General features: G+C 41.1%; 1 long non-coding RNA gene across 1 annotated transcript; it reads left to right on the top strand.

Moving 5' to 3' along the window:
* Nucleotides 1-961: 961 nt before the first annotated feature.
* LOC120991332 lies at nucleotides 962-13,532 on the top strand. The gene is made up of 3 exons (XR_005776629.1): nucleotides 962-973; nucleotides 10,547-10,551; nucleotides 13,348-13,532. It is a non-coding gene; the product is annotated as an uncharacterized LOC120991332 (long non-coding RNA).
* The last annotated feature ends 5,402 nt before the right edge of the window (nucleotides 13,533-18,934 follow it).

Here is an 18,934-nt window from a genome sequence, read left to right as displayed (position 1 = left end):
CTCTATTACCACTCGTCATTCCCAATAGACCGTGGACACATCTGTCAATGGATTTTATCACTGACTTACCTTTATCTGCGGGTAAAACAGTTATTTTGGTAGTAGTGGACAGGTTTAGCAAAATGGTACACTTCATTGCGTTACCCGCACTACCTAATGCTAAGACTCTTGCTCAGGTATTCGTCAGTGAAATCGTGAAGCTTCACGGGGTCCCCTCCGATGTTGTTTCGGATCGGGGTACCCAGTTTATTTCTAAATTTTGGAAAGCTTTTTGTTCCCGTTTGGGGGTACACTTGTCCTTTTCCTCAGCTTTCCATCCTCAGTCGAATGGACAGACTGAGCGTACCAACCAAAACCTTGAGACATATCTAAGATGTTTTGTGTCTGAAAACCAAGAGTTGTGGTCATCATATTTACCGTTAGCTGAGTTTGCCATAAATAATCGTCGTCAGGAATCCACTGGCAAGTCACCATTTCTTGGTGCATATGGTTTTCATCCCCAATTCTGTACTTTCAAAGAGGGGGGGTCTTCTGGGGTTCCCGAAGAGGAACGGTTTTCGTCATCTCTTTCATCGGTATGGCAGAAGGTGCAAGCTAACTTGAAAAATATGGGAGGTAAATACAAATGCATGGCTGATAAGAGACGGTCGCCAGGTCCGGACCTAGGAATGAATGACTATGTGTGGTTGTCTACTAGGAATATTAAATTGAAGGTTCCCTCTTGGAAACTGGGTCCTAGGTTTATTGGCCCTTACAAAATTGTAGCCATCATCAACCCCGTGGCTTTTCGCCTGGAGTTACCTCAGACTTTTAAAATTCATAATGTTTTTCATAAGTCGTTACTCAAAAAATATGTTCCACCTCTAGAACCATCACCGCTGCCACCCCTCCTGTTGTCGTGGATGGTAACCTAGAATTTCAGATATCCAAAATTGTTAATTCTCGTCGGGTCCGCCGCTCTCTTCAATATCTGGTGCATTGGAGAGGTTACGGTCCCGAGGAAAGAATGTGGGTTCCTGCGTCTGAGGTAAACGCCGACAGGTTAGTTCGGGTTTTTCATGCCTCTCATCCTGAGAGACCTGGTCCTGAGTGTCCGGAGGCCCCTCGTAGAGAGGGGGGTACTGTCACGAGGGTGTCGAGGACCACGCCTGACTCCGTTATACCCGGGGTCAGGAAGTCGCAGCGGTTGGCTGCACGCTCTATTTAAGATAGGGCTGTTTTCCTTATGGTAGCTTTCTGGGTTTGCTTAGCAAACCCTTTTGGCTCACTCAGGGATCCGTAGCTCCTTCTCCTCAGCTGTTCCTTGTCCAGCACTCCCAGACCTCCTTATATTCCTCTCTCACACTTCTCTGGTTGCCAGAGATAGAGCTTCCTGCCTGGACATCTATTCTGACCTTCTGGAGCTGTGTTGCTGCGTTCGCTGGTAGTTGGTCCAGAACGCTACCCTCCGGATCCCTGTTGGACCTTTTTGGTTTATTGTGGTCGCCCACCTGGGTGTATGTGTTTGTATGTTTTGTCTGTCCTCTCCCTGGTGTTTCCCTCTTAGTGATAGTGGTGTGGACTAGCGATCCCACCGGCCTGTTCACTATCCAGGGCTCATATTAGGGAAAGCCAGGGTTTAGGCACGTGATCGCCGCACGGGTGAGGAACCCGTCTAGGGACGTCAGGGCAGTCAGGTGCCAGCCGCAAGGTGAGTTAGGGGTCACCACCTTTCCCTCTCCCTTGGGCAGGGCTTTCCCTGTTTTCCTCCCTGTGCGTGACGTCGGTCATTACATTAACCCCAAATAAAGTTCAGCTGCTCTAGTTGGTCTTTCCTGGAATTTTCTTAGTCACATCCCACAGAAAAAGCCATGGTCCACAGAGAGCTTCAAAATCAGAGGGATCTCATTGTTAAAAGGTATCAGTCAGGAGAAGGGTACAAAAGAATTTCCAAGGCATTAGATATACCATGGAACACAGTGAAGTCATCATCAAGTAGAGAAAATATGGCACAACAGTGACATTACAAAGAACTGGACGTCCCTCCAAAATTGATGAAATGACGGGAAGAAAACTGGTCTGGGAGGCTACCAAGAGGCCTACAGCAACATTAAAGGAGCTGCAGGAATATCTGCCAAGTACTGGCTGTGTGGTACATGTGACAACAATCTCCCGTATTCTTCATATGTCTGGGCTATGGGGTAGAGTGGCAAGACGAAAGCCTTTTCTTACGAAGAAAAACATCCAAGACAGGCTACATTTTGCAAAAACACATCTGAAGTCTCCAAAAAGCATGTGGGAAAAGGTGTTATGGTCTGATGAAACCAAGGTTCAACTTTTTGGCCATAATTCTAAAAGATATGTTTGGCCCAAAAACAACACTGCACATCACCAAAAGAACACCATACCCACAGTGCAGCATGGTGGTGGCAGCATCATGCTTTGGGGCTGTTTTTCTTCAGCTGGAACTGGGGCCTTAGTTAAGCTAGAGGGAATTATGAACAGTTCCAAATACCAGTCAATATTGGCACAAAACCTTCAGGCTTCTGCTAGAAAGCTAAATATGAAGAGGAACTTTATCTTTCAGCAAGACAACGACCCAAAGAATACATCCAAATCAACAAAGGAATGGCTTCACCAGAAGAAGATTAACGTTTTGGAATGGCCCAGCCAGAGCCCAGACCTGAATCCAATTGAAAATCTGTGGGGTGATCTGAAGAGGGCTGTGCACAGGAGATGCCCTCACAATCTGACAGATTTGGAGTGTTTTTGCAAAGAAGAGTGGGCAAATCTTGCCAATCAAAATGTGCCATGCTGATAGACTCATACCCAAAAAGACTGAGTACTGCAATAAAATCAAAAGGTGCTTCAACAAAGTATTAGTTTAAGAGTGTGCACACTTATGCAACCACATTATTTATTTTTTTTTTTTTTTTTTGTTCCCTCTACCTTTGTTTTTCAATTGAGTTGTACAGTTTATAGGTCACATTAAAGGTGGAAAAAGTTCTGAAATTATTTATCTTTGTCTCTTTTTTACATCACATAAACCTGACATTTTAACAGGGGTGTGTAGACTTTTTATATTCACTGTATATAGTATATGTGTGTCTAATACATGTATTAACTGTAAAAAGTATCTATGTGTGTGTAGGTATGTATTACAAATAAACAGTACATATATGCTTAAGAAATGCATTTACTGTATATACAAGTGCACATATGTAATGTATTTTTTGGACTATAAGAAAATGTCAGTGTGTCTAATAGTGCAAATGCTAAAGACCGCTTCCATTATGTAAGTGGTCATTAGTATGTAGGAGGTGCTGGGAGCGGTGAATGAAGTGCTGCGTTGGCTGTACTCACCTCTGCCTTGTCTTCTTTTGGTCTCCGCTCTGCATACTAATGACCACTCGGCATACAGTGTCAGCACATAGTGCATATAGGCGTGCCCTATGACCTGATGCTGTGCAATGTCAATTCACAGTGGAGCACAAAAGAAGACCAGGGAGCAGTGAGTGCAGGAAGAGCGCACAATCTGGAGCTGGAGAGGTAAGTTTATTTATTTGATCGAGCTTGAAGGTCTGATCTGATGTCTGAGGAGGAATGAGGTCTGATCTGAGGAGGAATGGGGGCCTGATACAGAGGTCTGATGGGGGTCTGATCTGGTGTCTGATGGAGCTGGGTGGTCAGATGGAGGTCTGATCTGAGGTCTGATGAAAAAAAAATGTTTTCTTATTTTCCTCCTCTATATCCTAGGTGCGTCTTATAGTCCAAAAATACAGTATACTTGCAAATATGTATACTGTACACATATTGTATATACTATATGTGTGTATGCTGCATATATACAGTACGTATAAGAATATTATGTATACTTGTGTAATGTATGATGTACAGTACGGTGCAAAAATTTTTAAACAGATGTGGAAAAATGCTGCAAAGTAATAATGGTTTGAAAAACTAGAAGTGTTGATTTTTATCAATTAACAAAATTCTATGAAAATGAATAAAAGAGAAATCTAAATCAGATTGATATTTTGTGTGACCCTTTGCTTTCGAACAGTATCAGTTCTTCTAGGTACACTTGCACAGTTTTTGAAGGAACTCGGCAGGGAGGTTGTTCCAAACATATCATAAAACTAACCACAGATCTTCCTTTGATGTAGGTTTGCTCAAATCCTTCTGTCTTCATGTAATCCTAGACAGATTGGATAATGTTGAGATCTGGGCACCATGAAGGTGGGGGGGATATCATTACTTCCAGGACCCCTTTTCTTCTATACATCAACCGTATGTTTAAGGTATTTGTCCTGCTGCAGAATTTTGAGCCAATCAGATGCCTCCCTGATGGTCTTTCATGATGGATAAGTATCTGCCTATATTTCCTAGGATTTTTGACACCATTAATCCTGACCAAGTTCCCAACTCTATTTCCTGAAAACATAGAGAAGCAATTTGAGACAAAACATAGAGACACAATTTTCTTAGTTTTCTATCAGAAACCAGAAAAACACAGGTACATCCATATACTGTTCAACGAAGTCTGGCCAGAAGTGTTTTCATGGAAGAATTGAGGCCTAAAGTCATACTTTTGACATGAAAACAAGGCCAAGCCACTCAACCATTAAAACACAGGAACTGGGGTACAGAAAAATTGCAGCAGGTGTTATGGACTGATCAAAATTGAAATATTTGGATGTAACAGAAGGCAGTTTGTTCACTGAAGGACTGGAGAGCAATAGAACAATGAGGGTCTGCAGGATACAAAGAAGTAAGGTAGAGTTCTCTTGCTAATTATTGGGCTGTATTTCAGCAAATGGAGTTGGAAATTTGGTCAAAATTGATGGTGTCCTTAATACAGAAATATAGGCAAATACTTATCCATCAGGGAGGCATTTGATTGGCTCTGAATATATCCTACAATGACCCCAAACATTCAGCCAATATCATTAAGAACTATCTTCAGCATAAAGAAGACCAAGGAATCCTGGAAGTAATGATATGGCCACAGAGCCCTGATCTCAACATCATTGAGTCTGTCTGGGATTACATAAGGAGAAAGAAGAATTTGAGCAAGTCTACATCTACAGAAGACCTGTGATATGTTCTCCAAGAGGTTTGCGACAACCTTCCTGCCAAGTTCCTTCAAAAACTGTGTACAAGTATACCTTAAAGAACTAATGCTTGGAATTAGATTTATCTTTTGTTTGAAAGCATTCTTACTTTGCAGCATTTTTCCCCACACCAGTCTGAAACTGTTGCACAGTACTGTGGGGGGGATTTATTAAAACTGGTGCAAAGTAGAACTTGCTTAGTTGCCAATAGCAACAATCAGATTTCAGCTCCTTTGGAAAATGAAAGGTGGAATCTGGTTGGTTGCTATGGGCAACTAAGCCAGTTTTATTTTACACCAGTTTTAATAAATCTCCCCCAGTGTGTGTCACACACTCCCCTTCCCAGCATGAGACATGGGTGTGACTGTAAGGGATTAAACTGGTGTGACTGTAAGGGATTAAACTACTTCCACAAAATTTTGCACTCTCTTTCCACTCTTTGCAACTTGAGCATAAAGTGCAAACCGTCACAATCTGCACATGAAATCATACATCTAGACAAGAAAACCTCTCTAATATAACACCCCATCGGGACTGCTACCAATATGTGCCTCACAATGCCCAGTCGGCAGTGGTGCATGACTAGTATGACAATTATGTATCAACCATAATCATTTATAATAATATAAATAATGCTTCTCTTGTACAATAAGAGTAAATTTGGATTTGTTGTAAATCAAACTTTTCCTAAACTTTCGATCGAATTTCACTTCGGATGCTTCGATTTGCTCAACACTAAAGATAATACTAATAATAATAATACATGTAAAATTGTAATAATGATAATTGTAATAATAGTACTATTACTAATAATAAATGTAAAAATAGCAATAGTAATAATGATAATAGCAAAAAAATTATAGCAGTAATAATATTAATAATAATAACAATAACATTAATATTGATAGAAGTTTGTTGTCACAAAAATGTTCATTTCCTTCTAGGAACAGAAACTGCAGCTCTGCGCTCTACTAGTGGCCAGCTGTTATTACCTCACAGGACCACCAGATGGAGTTCAGGAATTTAGTCACCAGCAAAAACCATAATTTCTTTTACTCCTCGAATTGTTTGAGGTGATCTAAATTTTCTGAATAAAAAATTCCTTAGCAAAATAATGCTCAGTGCAATGCGATTACAATAGAATGCAGGAAAAAGAAATATCCATTTTCTCTAGCAGGATGGGAGGTATTTCTGTATTGTAAAAATTAGCTATCTATCTAGCTATCTATCTCTTATCTATCTATCTATCTATCTATCTATCTATCTATCTATCTATCTATCTATCTATCTATCTATCTATCTCTTATCTATCTATATGTCATTTTCTGCCTTGCTAACAGAATAACAGTAATAACAACAATCCAGTGGTAGAATAATATCAACTACTAATTATATACAGTGGATATAAAAAGTCTATACACCCCTGTTAAAATATCAGGTTTCTGTGATGTAAAAAAATGAGACAAAGATAAATCATTTCAGAACTTTTTCCACCTTTAATGTGACCTATAAACTGTACAACTCAATTGAAAAACAAACTGAAATCTTTTAGGTGGTGGGAAGAAAACAAAAATAAATAAATAATGTGGTTGCATAAGTGTGCACACCCTCTTATAACTGGGGATGTAGCTGTGCTCAGAATTAAGCAATAACATTCAAAATCATAGAAAATATGGCACAACAGTGACATTACCAAGACCTGGACGTCCCTCCAAAATTTATGAAAAGACGAGAAGAAAACTGTTCTGGGAGGCTACCAAGAGGCCTACAGCAACATTAAAGGAGCTGCAGGAATATCTGCCAAGTACTGGCTGTGTGGTACATGTGACAATCTCACGTATTCTTCATATGTCTGGGCTATGGGGTAGAGTGGCAAGACGAAAGCCTTTTCTTACGAAGAAAAACATCCAAGACAGGCTACATTTCACAAAAACACATCTGAAGTCTCCCAAAAGCATGTGGGAAAAGGTGTTATGGTCTGATGAAACCAAGGTTGAACTTTTTGGCCATAATTCCAAAAGATATGTTTGGTGCAAAAACAACACTGCACATCACCAAAGGAACACCATACCCACAGTGAAGCATGGTGGTGGCAGCATCATGCCAAGCTAGAGGGAATTATGAACAGTTCCAAATACCAGTCAATATTGGCACAAAACCTTCAGGCTTCTGCTAGAAAGCTGAACATGAAGAGGAACTTCATCTTTCAGCATGACAACGACCCAAAGCATACATCCAAATCAACAAAGGAATGGCTTCACCAGAAGAAGATTCAAGTTTTGGAATGGCCCAACCAGAGCCCAGACCTGAATCTAATTGAAAATCTGTGGGGTGATCTGACAGATTTGGAGTGTTTTTCCAAAGAAGAGTGGGCAAATCTTGCCAAGTCAAAATGTGCCATGCTGATAGACTCATACCCAAAAAGACTGAGTGCTGTAATGAAATCAAAAGGTGCTTTAACAAAGTATTAGTTAAAGGGTGTGCACTCTTATGCAGCCATATTATTTTATTTTTTATATTTTTTCTTCCCTCTACCTAAAAGATTTTAGTTAGTTTTTTAATTGAGTGGTACAGTTTATAGGTCACATTAAAGGTGGAAAAAGTTCTGAAATTATTTATCTTTGTAAAAAAAAATTTACATCACAGAAACCTGACATTTTAACAGGGGTGTGTAGACTTTTGATATCCACTGTATGCTAATACAATATGAATCATGGGAATAATCGGTACGAGGAAAAAATAATCTAAGAAAAACACATGACGTCATATATTGTACTAGTAACACAATGTGATATTGACAGATTGTCCACCACACTGAATACATTCACTATTACAAATGCCCCAAATTTGTCCTAAATTCAGGCACTAGACTCTAGTACAAAGTAATCTACCTAATAGTTGTGATAACTTACACTATGGGGGGGGGGGATCATGTTGTTAGCGTATGATGATCTGCAGGGGTGCACCTAGCCTTTCTGCTGCCTGAGGCGAAAATTGAAACAGCGCCCACCCACCCCCACCACAAACCAAATTCTCAATCTAACGCCTTCCCTCATAACATTACATATATCACTACAAAATATACAGGATAATATAGCGCCACATACCTCTTACTTCCAGTGCTTCCAGTATATGTTCTTTTTCCTCATCTTCTTCATTTAGACCAGACCACCATGATGATTTTTTAGCCATATAGGTGTGCGTGCCCCTCCTCTCATTGGTTGCTGGATGCACATAGAGGTGACTAGGAGCAGCACTCTATATGTGCAGGGTCTGCTCTCCTGAATATAGATGCCCAATAGTATAGGTAGGTTTAGAGTTGGGCCTGCCTGACTGAGACCACCTTGGCGCGGGTAGGTGGGCACAGATGTGTTCTGATCCAAATATATAGACTGAGAGTCTCAATTTTTATCTTTAGAGTGAGGGCTTAGTCAATATATTATGTTTGCATATATTGTGTTAGTACATTATTTTCTGTGATTTTTCTTTTATAGATGTACTTTTACTGCCTATGTTTCACATGTCAGTCATAATTATAAACCCTGGTGAAGTGCGAGTCATTAAGAAGTGATAATTCTGATATGTCTTGGGAGTTCTGCACATTAGAACTTGAAATCTACTCTAGCATGTCTCTGCCGTAGTTTTCTGTTGGGCCACAGGTTAAGCTGTTGCCTTGAATTTTTCCTAACTTGATTATTGCACTTACTACTGATCGGCTTCCCTTACCTAACTGTCCCTTTTCTAGTCCATCCTGAATGCAGCAAAGAGGCTAAGATCTATGTCCAACCACAATACTAACTAGTGCCAATCTCTGCATTGGTTAACCACTTCACTACAGAATCAAAACTCTTCTCCACATAGTTCTCCACGCTGTTGATTCTCCCTACATTTCTTCTCCTGATAGTAAAGTGCTGCAGAACATGTCAGTGCTATATACAAAATATTATTATTATTATTGTTGTTGTTATTATTCTTGTTATTATTATTATTATTATTATTATTATTATTATTCTCCTCCTCTGATCTTTATCGTCCACCCTGCTATATGTGCCAAACATGTAAGCTTAAGGACCTCCATAATCCTATCCTTGGTCTCTGGTCTCTGTGATTTCAATTGTGCTCCACAAATTCTCTGGAATGAGCTCTACCAACCACATTAATTTACAGCATCTACTGCAGATTTTTAAGCCATCTGCCATATTTTACTTTTAGAATTCTCTCCAATATTACTCGAAGAAGGCAGTATTATAGTAGTTATATACAGTATAATAGTAGTTCTATTCATTTACATAGGAGGCAGTATTATAGTAATTATATTCTTGTACATAGGGACAGTATTATAATAATTATATTCTTGTACATAGAAGGAAGTGTTACAGTAGTTATATTCTTGTACATAGTAGCAGTATTGTAGTACTTATATTCTTGTATATAGGAGCAGTATTATAGCAGATATATTCTTGGACATAGGAGCAGTATTATAGTAGTTATATTCTTATACATAGGAGCAGTATTATAGTAGCTATATTCTTATACATAGGAGCAATATTGTAGTAGTTATATTCTTGTACATAGGGGGAAGTATTATAGTAGTTATATTCTTGTACATAGGAGGCAATATTATAGCAGTTATATTCTTGCACGTAGGAGGCATTGTTATAGTAGTTATATTCTTGTACATAGGAGGCAAGTAATAGTGTCACGGTCTCTCCCATGACAGGGGTCAGAAGATCTAAGAGTCATGTGTGATGTTATATTGTTGTGCTGTATGTACACCAACTTGAATGTATATCCTGTACAAACTTGTCTTGCCTTAATAAACAAAGATTTGAAAGAAAGAAGATCTAAGAGACTGGCTGCACGTAATGTGATCTGACAGCCTCTTTTGATTTCACTTGTTTCTGTGTTTTTGCTGGTGATGACCACACATCTTGTCTCAGGTGTAGCTTAAGTGGTCATTCCAACTCCTCTATTTAGTCTGGTCTCACCAATCATGCTGAGCGGTTGATAGCTCCTTTCTGGTTTTGGAAGTGCTGGTGTTTGGTTTTCCACTGAGTTTCTGCTCATCCATGTACTTTAGAGTTAGTGTTTTTTTCCTATTTCTAGTTTGTAGTATTTTCCTATCTTTTGAAATTAGGCCTGAGGGAGTCTCCTGTTCCTTCAGCTGGGAAGACAAAGGTCATCTTTTGTTCTGACACTATTTCTAGGGCCCTTTAGGGTCAGATATGGCTCTAGGTTCTTGTGAATGAAGATTCCTACCATTGAGGTCTGTTCATACCGATAGTAGTCAGGGCTCGGTTTAGGGATTCACTAGGTGGTGACCTTTCCCCTTTCCCTAGTTTCCAGGCCTAGTACCTTTTCCCTTACCTCCTGTGTTTGGTGTGGAGTTTACCATCCACATTGCGCTGTGACAATTAGTGTGAGCCAAAACCAGGTTTGGGTCAAAAAACCAGTACAGGTGCAAATCAAATCATTAACCTTATCTCTGAGTAGGCTTTACTACTGGTTTTGACTCACAATAACTGATGCAAATAACTGACCAAATAACTGAAGTGTGAACTCAGCCTTAGTGGAGCGAGGACAGGCAGGAGGTCGACACAGCACATTGCTGCTCCTGCCTGTCCTCTCTCTGCTCTGCTGACAGGTCTGCAAAGCACATTAGTGTAGGGACTCCCTGCACCCATGTGCTACGCCAGACTTAGTGCAGCAGAGTGAAGACAAGCAGGAAAAGCAATGTCTTGTGCAGAGCCTATCCATGCTTCGCTAAGTCTGGATTAGTGGAACAGAGTGAGGACAAGCAGCAGAGCGCGTCACATCCAGGGAGAAGGTGAGCTGCCCCCTGATAATCACAGGAGTCTCCTCCTCCATGTTTGGGCTGGCCCACAGGGTAATAGAGGAATCCCCCTGTGGACCTCTGAGAAAGGTGGACCTCCAGTCCACCAGCACAGCATCTCAAACTATATAATTATACAAAAACTGGGTAGGCTATCCAGTTTATTATTATAGACACATGGGAGTTGAGATGGCCTTGCGGTTCGCCTGGCGGTCGTTTCGCTGCAAACTTTGCTCATTTGGGATTCGCCAAACATGCGAACATATGGCGATATTCGCATGCGACATATTTTTTTGCATAGCACCTAACTTTGACCCATGACACATCCATCAGATGGGACAGGACAGCCAATTGAGATGTTTCAGCAAATGGACACACCCCCTACCCTATTAATAAACCCGATCTATCAGCCATTTTACATTCTGTGTTTTTCCAGTGTAGGGAGAGGTTGCTGTGTGGAGCAGGGACAGACAGTTAGGGACACCAAAAGCTAGCTAATAGGGCCACAAAAGTCCTTTTAAAGTCTGGTATAGATGTGATATCGATAGGTGTGACATACTGAGGGGTATGATATACTTATAATATATTTTCTAACATAGAAAGTATATTATAGTGCATTTGTATTGTGTAGCAGTTGTGTGCGGTTCTGCTGCGATACTGCAGCTAGAGAGAGGGCAAACGCTTTTGGAATAACTAATTGCAACTGGTGTGATATACAGTACAGACCAAAAGTTTGGACACACCTTCTCATTCAAAGAGTTTTCTTTATTTTCATGACTATGAAGGCATCAAAACTATGAATTAACACATGTGGAATTATATACATAACAAACAAGTGTGAAACAACTGAAAATATGTCATATTCTAGGTTCTTCAAAGTAGCCACCTTTTGCTTTGATTACTGCTTTGCACACTTTTGGCATTCCCTTGATGAACTTCAAGAGGTAGTCCCCTGAAATGGTCTTCCAACAGTCTTGAAGGAGTTCCCAGAGATGCTTAGCACTTGTTGGCCCTTTTGCCTTCACAGTGCGGTCCAGCTCACCCCAGACCATCTCGATTGGGTTCAGGTCCGGTGACTGTGGAGGCCAGGTCATCTGGCGCAGCACCCCATCACTCTCCTTCATGGTCAAATAGCCCTTACTTTCAAAGTTTTCCCAATTTTTCAGCTAACTGACTGACCTTCATTTCTTAAAGTAATGATGGCCACTCGTTTTTCTTTACTTAGCTGCTTTTTTCTTGCCATAATACAAATTCTAACAGTCTATTCAGTAGGACTATCAGCTGTGTATCCACCTGACTTCTCCTCAACGCAACTGATGGTCCCAACCCCATTTATAAGGCAATAAATCCCACTTATTAAACCTGACAGGGGACACCTGTGAAGTGAAAACCATTTCAGGGGACTACCTCTTGAAGCTCATCAAGAGAATGACAAGAGTGTGCAAAGCAGTAATCAAAGCAAAAGGTGGCTACTTTGAAGAACCTAGAATATGACATATTTTCAGTTGTTTCACACTTGTTTGTTATGTATATAATTCCACATGTGTTAATTCATAGTTTTGATGCCTTCAGTGTGAATCTACAATTTTCATAGTCATGAAAATAAAGAAAACTCTTTGAATGAGAAGGTGTGTCCAAACTTTTGGTCTGTACTGTACCTGTTGCCCCCCAAACAAAAACTGATTGAGGGGTGTAATATACCTATAATATACCTTCTAACATAGAAAGTATATTATAGTACATTTGTATTGTGCAGCAGTTGTGTGCGGTTCTACTGAGATACCGCAGTTAGATAGAGGGACAAACGCTATTGGAATAACTAATTGCAACTGGGGTGATAGCTGCCCCAACTGCCCCCCCAAAAAACTGATTAAGAGGTGCGATACACCTGCTTCCACAAAATACTGATTAAGTGGTTTGATATACCTGCTTCCACAAAATACTGATTGAGGGGTGTGATATACCAGCTTCCACAAAATACTGATTGAGGGGTGTGATACAGCGGCTTCCACAAAATATTGATTGAGGCCTGCGATACACTGACTTCCACCAAATATTAAGGGGTTTGTTATACTGGCTTCCGGCAAATACTCATTAAGGGGTTCTATATACCTGTTTCCACATTATACTAATAGAGGGGATTGATATACCGGCTTCCACCAAATATTGATTGAGGCCGGCAATACACCGGCTTCCACCAAATATTGATTAAGGGGTTTGATATACCAATGATAGAGATGTGGTCATCATTCTTTGATTTAGCTAAGAAAGCTCCCATATACTCCAGCTCTCAGACAACACCTTATCTTCTCCAGAGCACGAAGGTTCCACCCTACCAAAGAGAACACGCCTCAATGCTACGCCATATATTCTTTTTTGCTGTTAGTGAAGACTCCATTACAAGATGGCGCCTACAGTTAGATATTTACATAGTTCACATACCACAGTTAGTAAAACATTGGACACTGCGCAGATGCCAAGTGTTATCTCTTTTATTATTTTCATATTTCAGCCAATGTAACAATGCATCAGGCCTCAGGGGGAATGCCCCTCTGATGTCTATATAACCTGCTTCACTTCCTGTAATAAATGAGAATTTGCTTTGACCCCAGTGTGTGTGTCACAGTTGTTTTCTTCCATTCACTTAAAACCTTTGGGTTACTATTAATTTGGAGCAGTAGAGCAAACATGATCAACCCTGATTAAGGGCAATTTTAACAGTTGGCGCCCGAAACATGGGGCTCGGGAGAAGTAACGTCGCTAGCCGAAGTTTGGGGTTCCCAGAGCACTGTGGACCACACTTGAGGAGGAGGACTGCAGCCTCAGTGACAAGGTGAGAAAATTTTGGTCATCTCACCTGCATCTTGCTTCTCCACTGTGCTGTGGTAATCTGTACTGCTATTGAGGTTACGTACGTAGTAGCAACTTCGGTTGATGTAAAATCCTGAGTTCCTAGAATTATTTTTAAGTTTGCTCTTCTGTGTTGTGAGTTTTGCTTTTGTGTGGTTTGTGTCAGGCACCTTCACAGTTAACGCTTAAGCAGAGCAAAAGATTTCCTCTGGCAAGGGGAGGGGGGGTGCTACAGTTGATATCTGCAGGACCTGGACGGGGGCATCTTTAGAGATCTCCCCTTAGGAGGTGGCAGATGGAGTAGCCCAGGGGGACTACGGTAAATATCTGCTGTACCTGGACTGGGGCATCTTAAGTGATCTCCCCTTAGGAGGCGGCAGACCTGCAGGACCTGGACTGGGGCATCTTAAGCATTGTCCCTTTAGGAGGCAGCAGGTGGATTAGTCCCGGCTGGCGGCCCAGACGTGGGAGCTCTGCTTAGGAGTGTGACGAAGGTGCCTGCTTCTGTCTTGGTTGTGTGTGTGAAGTAAGTAAGTAAATCCATGGGAATCTTAACCCTAGGAGTACTAGTACGGTGGCACCCTGATTTTGGGAGGAAGCTCCGAGGAAGCTAGTCTGGGAAAGATTCAGAAAGACACATTGTGTGTATGTTATAAAGGATCATGGATGTGAAGAAGTTGAAGATTACAGGATGTGATTTTAAATGGACAATTGAGTGCATGGAAGTAAGCATGTGAAGCATTGTGGAAAGTTGAGTGATGATGCATTGCAGCTGCAGCGCTGAGGAAGTATTGTGTCTTGTCTGTCTGTGTATCTGTGTGCCCTGCACCATGCGTGTCTCTGTTGCCCGGTGAATATAGAGGGAGAGAGAGGGGGCCGTAGCTGCACGGGGGGAGTGACATCATGACATTGGAATATGTGATAGCGAGTAGCGAGAACATTGTCTGCAACGCGAAGAGATAATCAAAAGGCAATGTATGTGAGGTATGAAGCATGTATGTATGTTATTTGTATGTTATTTGATAATAAGTTCAAAGACTTGTGTGTGTAAAAGAATGGGAAAGTGTTCTATATGTCTGTTCAACATTGAATGTTATGTCTGTGTGGACCTTGAATCTGACCTTGTGTATTGCCAACTAGAAAACAGACTAGTAGAGGAAGGTCATGCAGCCAAGTTTACTGTGAGCGAAATCAGCTCTACTGATGTGAAGATGAGGCAAAATTAAGAGTTAAGTTGAGAATGAAAGAGATCATCACACAGGGAGGGGTGTGTGTTCTGGCTTTAGGCCAAAAAGGAGCGAAATTATTACAAAGTTTCTAACAGGAGTGAACACAGGACATTCGGCATTGAATTTAGAACATTCTATTCTTGATATAAAAAAAACCAATGCAAGCGTCAACATGAAAATAATTAAGTATAAGAAATTGGGCTGGACAGAAATGTATAACGCCACTGACACTACCCTCCAAGATGGGGCTGTGAGACCCTACCACACCTCCCAGTAATCATCTTAAGTGAGATAACTTCCTCACCAGCGGAAATCTTAACTAATCCAATTTCCGGCCTGGCTGCCATCTTAACTCCTGTAACTTTCGGCCGGCCCAGTGGCCATCTTAACTGAGGGAACTTCCTACCTGGCAGCCATCTTAGTTACTGGTATTTTTCCGGATACGGCTACATTCGTGAAACAATACACATACAGTGGATATAAAAATCTACACACCCCTGTTAAAATGTCAGGTTTCTGATGTAAAAAAATGAGACAAAGATAAATTATTTCAGAACTTTTTCCACCTTTAATGTGACACATAAACTGTACAACTCAATTGAAAAACAAACTGAAATCTTTTATGTAGAGGGAAGAAAAAATATGCAACCATATTATTTTATTTTTATAAGTGTGCACACCCTTAAACTAATACTTTGTTGAAGCACCTTTTGATTTTATTACAGCACTCAGTCTTTTTGGGTATGAGTCTATCAGCATGGGCCATTTTGACTTGGCAAGATTTGCCCACTCTTCTTTGCAAAAACACTCCAATCTGTAAGATTGCGAGGGCATCTCCTGTGCACAGCCCTCTTCAGATAACCCCAGAGATTTTCAATCGGATTTAGGTCTGGGCTCTGGCTGGGCCATTCCAAAACTTTAATCTTCTTCTGGTGAAGCCATTCCTTTGTTGATTTGGATGTATGCTTTGGGTCGTTGTCATGCTGAAATATGACGTTCCTCTTCATGTTCAGCTTTCTGTCACAAATATTTAGACAGCACTCCTTAAGTGGTGATAATTAATGATTTTATTTCATGTTATTTCAGCCGGAATAGGTGGTATGTCAGTTGCAACGTTTCAGGCTTAATAATCGCCCTTCATCAGGCACTCTGAGGACCACACTGTGTGTACAGCCGATGCTGGCTGTACACACAGTGTGGTCCTCAGAGTGCCTGATGAAGGGCGATTATTAAGCCTGAAACGTTGCAACTGACATACCACCTATTCCGGCTGAAATAACATGAAATAAAATCATTAATTATCACCACTTAAGGAGTGCTGTCTAAATATTTGTGACACTTACAGTTCTGGAGGTGGAGCTTTAGAACACAACCTGGACGTGCACCCACCCTTGCCATTCTACGAATAGAGTGCTGTGGCCTACTTACCTGTAAACATGTTCAGCTTTCTAGCAGAAGCCTGAAAGTTTTGTGCCAATATTGACTGGTATTTGGAACTGTTCATAATTCCCTCTAGCTTAACTAAGGCCCTAGTTCCAGCTGAAGAAAAACTGCCCCAAAGCATGATCCTGCCACCACCATGCTTCACTGTGGGTATGGTGTTCTTTTGGTGATGTGCAGTGTTGTTTTTGGGCCAAACATATCTTTTGGAATTATGGCCAAAAAGTTCAACCTTGGTTTCTTTAGACCATAACACCTTTTGCCACATGCTTTTGGGAGACTTCAGATATGTTTTTGCAAAATGTAGCCTGTCTTGGATGTTTTTCTTCGTAAGAAAAGGCTTTTGTCTTGCCACTCTACCCCATAGCCCAGACATATATGTACCACACAGCTAGTACTTGCCAGATATTCCTGCAGCTCCTTTAATGTTGCTGTAGGCCTCTTGGTAGCCTCCCAGACCAGTTTTATTCTTGTCTTTTCATAAATTTTGGAGGGATATTCAGTTCTTGGTAATGTCACTGTTGTACCATATTTTCTCCACTTGATAATGACTGTCTTCACTGTGTTCCGTGGTATATCTAATGCCTTGGAAATTCTTTTGTACCCTTCTCCTGACTGATACCTTTTTACAATGAGATCCCTTTGTTGTTTTGGAAGCTCTCTGTGGACGATGGCTTTTGCTGTGGGATGTGACTAAGAAAATTTCAGGAAAGACCAACTAGAGCAGCTGAACTTTATTTGGGGTTAATCAGAGGCACTTTAAATGATGGCAGGTGTATGCTGACTGAGGTGTATTTTGAATGTGATTGCTTAATTCTGAACACAGCTACATCCCCAATTATAAGAGGGTGTGCACACTTATGCAACCACATTATTTTAGTTTTTTTTTGTTTTCTTCCCTCCACCTAAAAGATTTTAGTTTGTTTTTCAATTGAGTTGTACAGTTTATAGGTCACATTAAAGGTGGAAAAAGTTCTGAAATGATTTATCTTTGTCTTATTTTTTTACATCACAGAAACCTTACATTTTAACAGGGGTGTGTAGACTTTTATATCCACTGTAGATCCAAGTAGCACCACAAGGTACTCACTCTAGTCAGTAAGTGAAGGATACACATATACCTATAATTAGTCATGACCTGTAGTATTGTTTAATTGTTTATTCATATGAAATGTTTTAACTTCTATGTTTTTGTTTTTCGGGTAAAGTCAAGTGAAGCTCCCTCCTCCTGCACATTTGCTGGAACCGCAAAAGGAGGGGATTGTGATGGAGATGGTCTCAACTGAGCTAAACTGTAGCTTTAAGGCCGGACAGATTCTGTTCTCTCTGTTTTTCATATGATGTTGCTGAAAAATGCTGACCTTTAGATAAGACACTGCAGAAGTAGTAAAGAATGTAGACAGGCAGTGAAAAACATCAGCAAGCTAATGAAAGGTGTAAACTTGCCCCCCAATGGTACACTGAGAGTAGTAGTGAGAAAAGCATGTAGAGAGATATAGGGTGGCTGAAAGATAACAAGCTCGCAGAACAGACAGAAGTCTTCCTGCGAGAGGCAAGTGTATAGAGGAGGAGGTGTAGAGAGACAGAGACAGTCGGGTTGTGAATGCTATCAGGATAATGTTAAACCACCTCCCTAACAGAGAAAGGAAACAGTAGGTCTGCCACCCTATAATGGTCCTGGGAGATGGACCTACAGTCTGCGGGAACCAGAACCCAGATTGGAGACAGTGTTGTGCTGTGTGTGGTACTCCTCGTCCACACCACACAATTGTATTCTTTGTTGACCGTGCCCTGATCACTGTGCCCACAGACACACATGTTTTTAGGGATGGCTGGAGAAGTAGTGAGGATGACACAAAGACAGGTGAGGGGGAAAGTTAGACCAAGATTAGGAAACAGGCAATCCAGTATCTCCAGTATTGGCTGTGCCTTTAAACATTTTAGCAGATTCAAGTCCGGCCTTCACTCAGGGCGATAAAGAAGTAGTCCCGTTTTTGATTGATACTGGAGCAGCCAAGACAATTGTGCACAACAAATATGGCCTCCCCTGACTCGATCCCCAAGAACACAAGTCCTTGGGTAGAAGTAAATGGTAAAGTAGTACACTCCCCTTTTTAACAGAACCCATCTGTGTTAGATTTGCCCTAACCCAAGAAGTACTTGCCCGGTTGCTGGTCAGTGATAACGCCCCCTGATGCCTTCTGAGTGCAGACTTGCTTGCAAAAGTACGTGCCAGCATCTCATACCAGGAGGATGGCACCGTGAAGCTCACAGGTGCTCTCAATGTCCAGGAACTTTGTTTATTAGCCGTTAGTGATAAGACTCCCTGGTCCATTTTTTTGTCAGTACTCCTGGAAGATGAGAAGGAAGCCCTCCTTGCGGGAATGTCGGGCCATCTGTGGGCTATTGGACCCACGGATGTTGTCAAGCTCCCAGTTCCTCCTGTGGAAGTGGAGAGGAAACCTGGTGCCCCACTTCCTAGGAAGATG

The sequence above is a fragment of the Bufo bufo genome, chromosome 2 (assembly GCF_905171765.1).
Source record: "Bufo bufo chromosome 2, aBufBuf1.1, whole genome shotgun sequence".
Classification (NCBI taxonomy): domain Eukaryota; kingdom Metazoa; phylum Chordata; class Amphibia; order Anura; family Bufonidae; genus Bufo; species Bufo bufo.
Note: the sequence above shows the minus strand (reverse complement) of the source record. Positions and strands in the feature narration are given on the sequence as shown.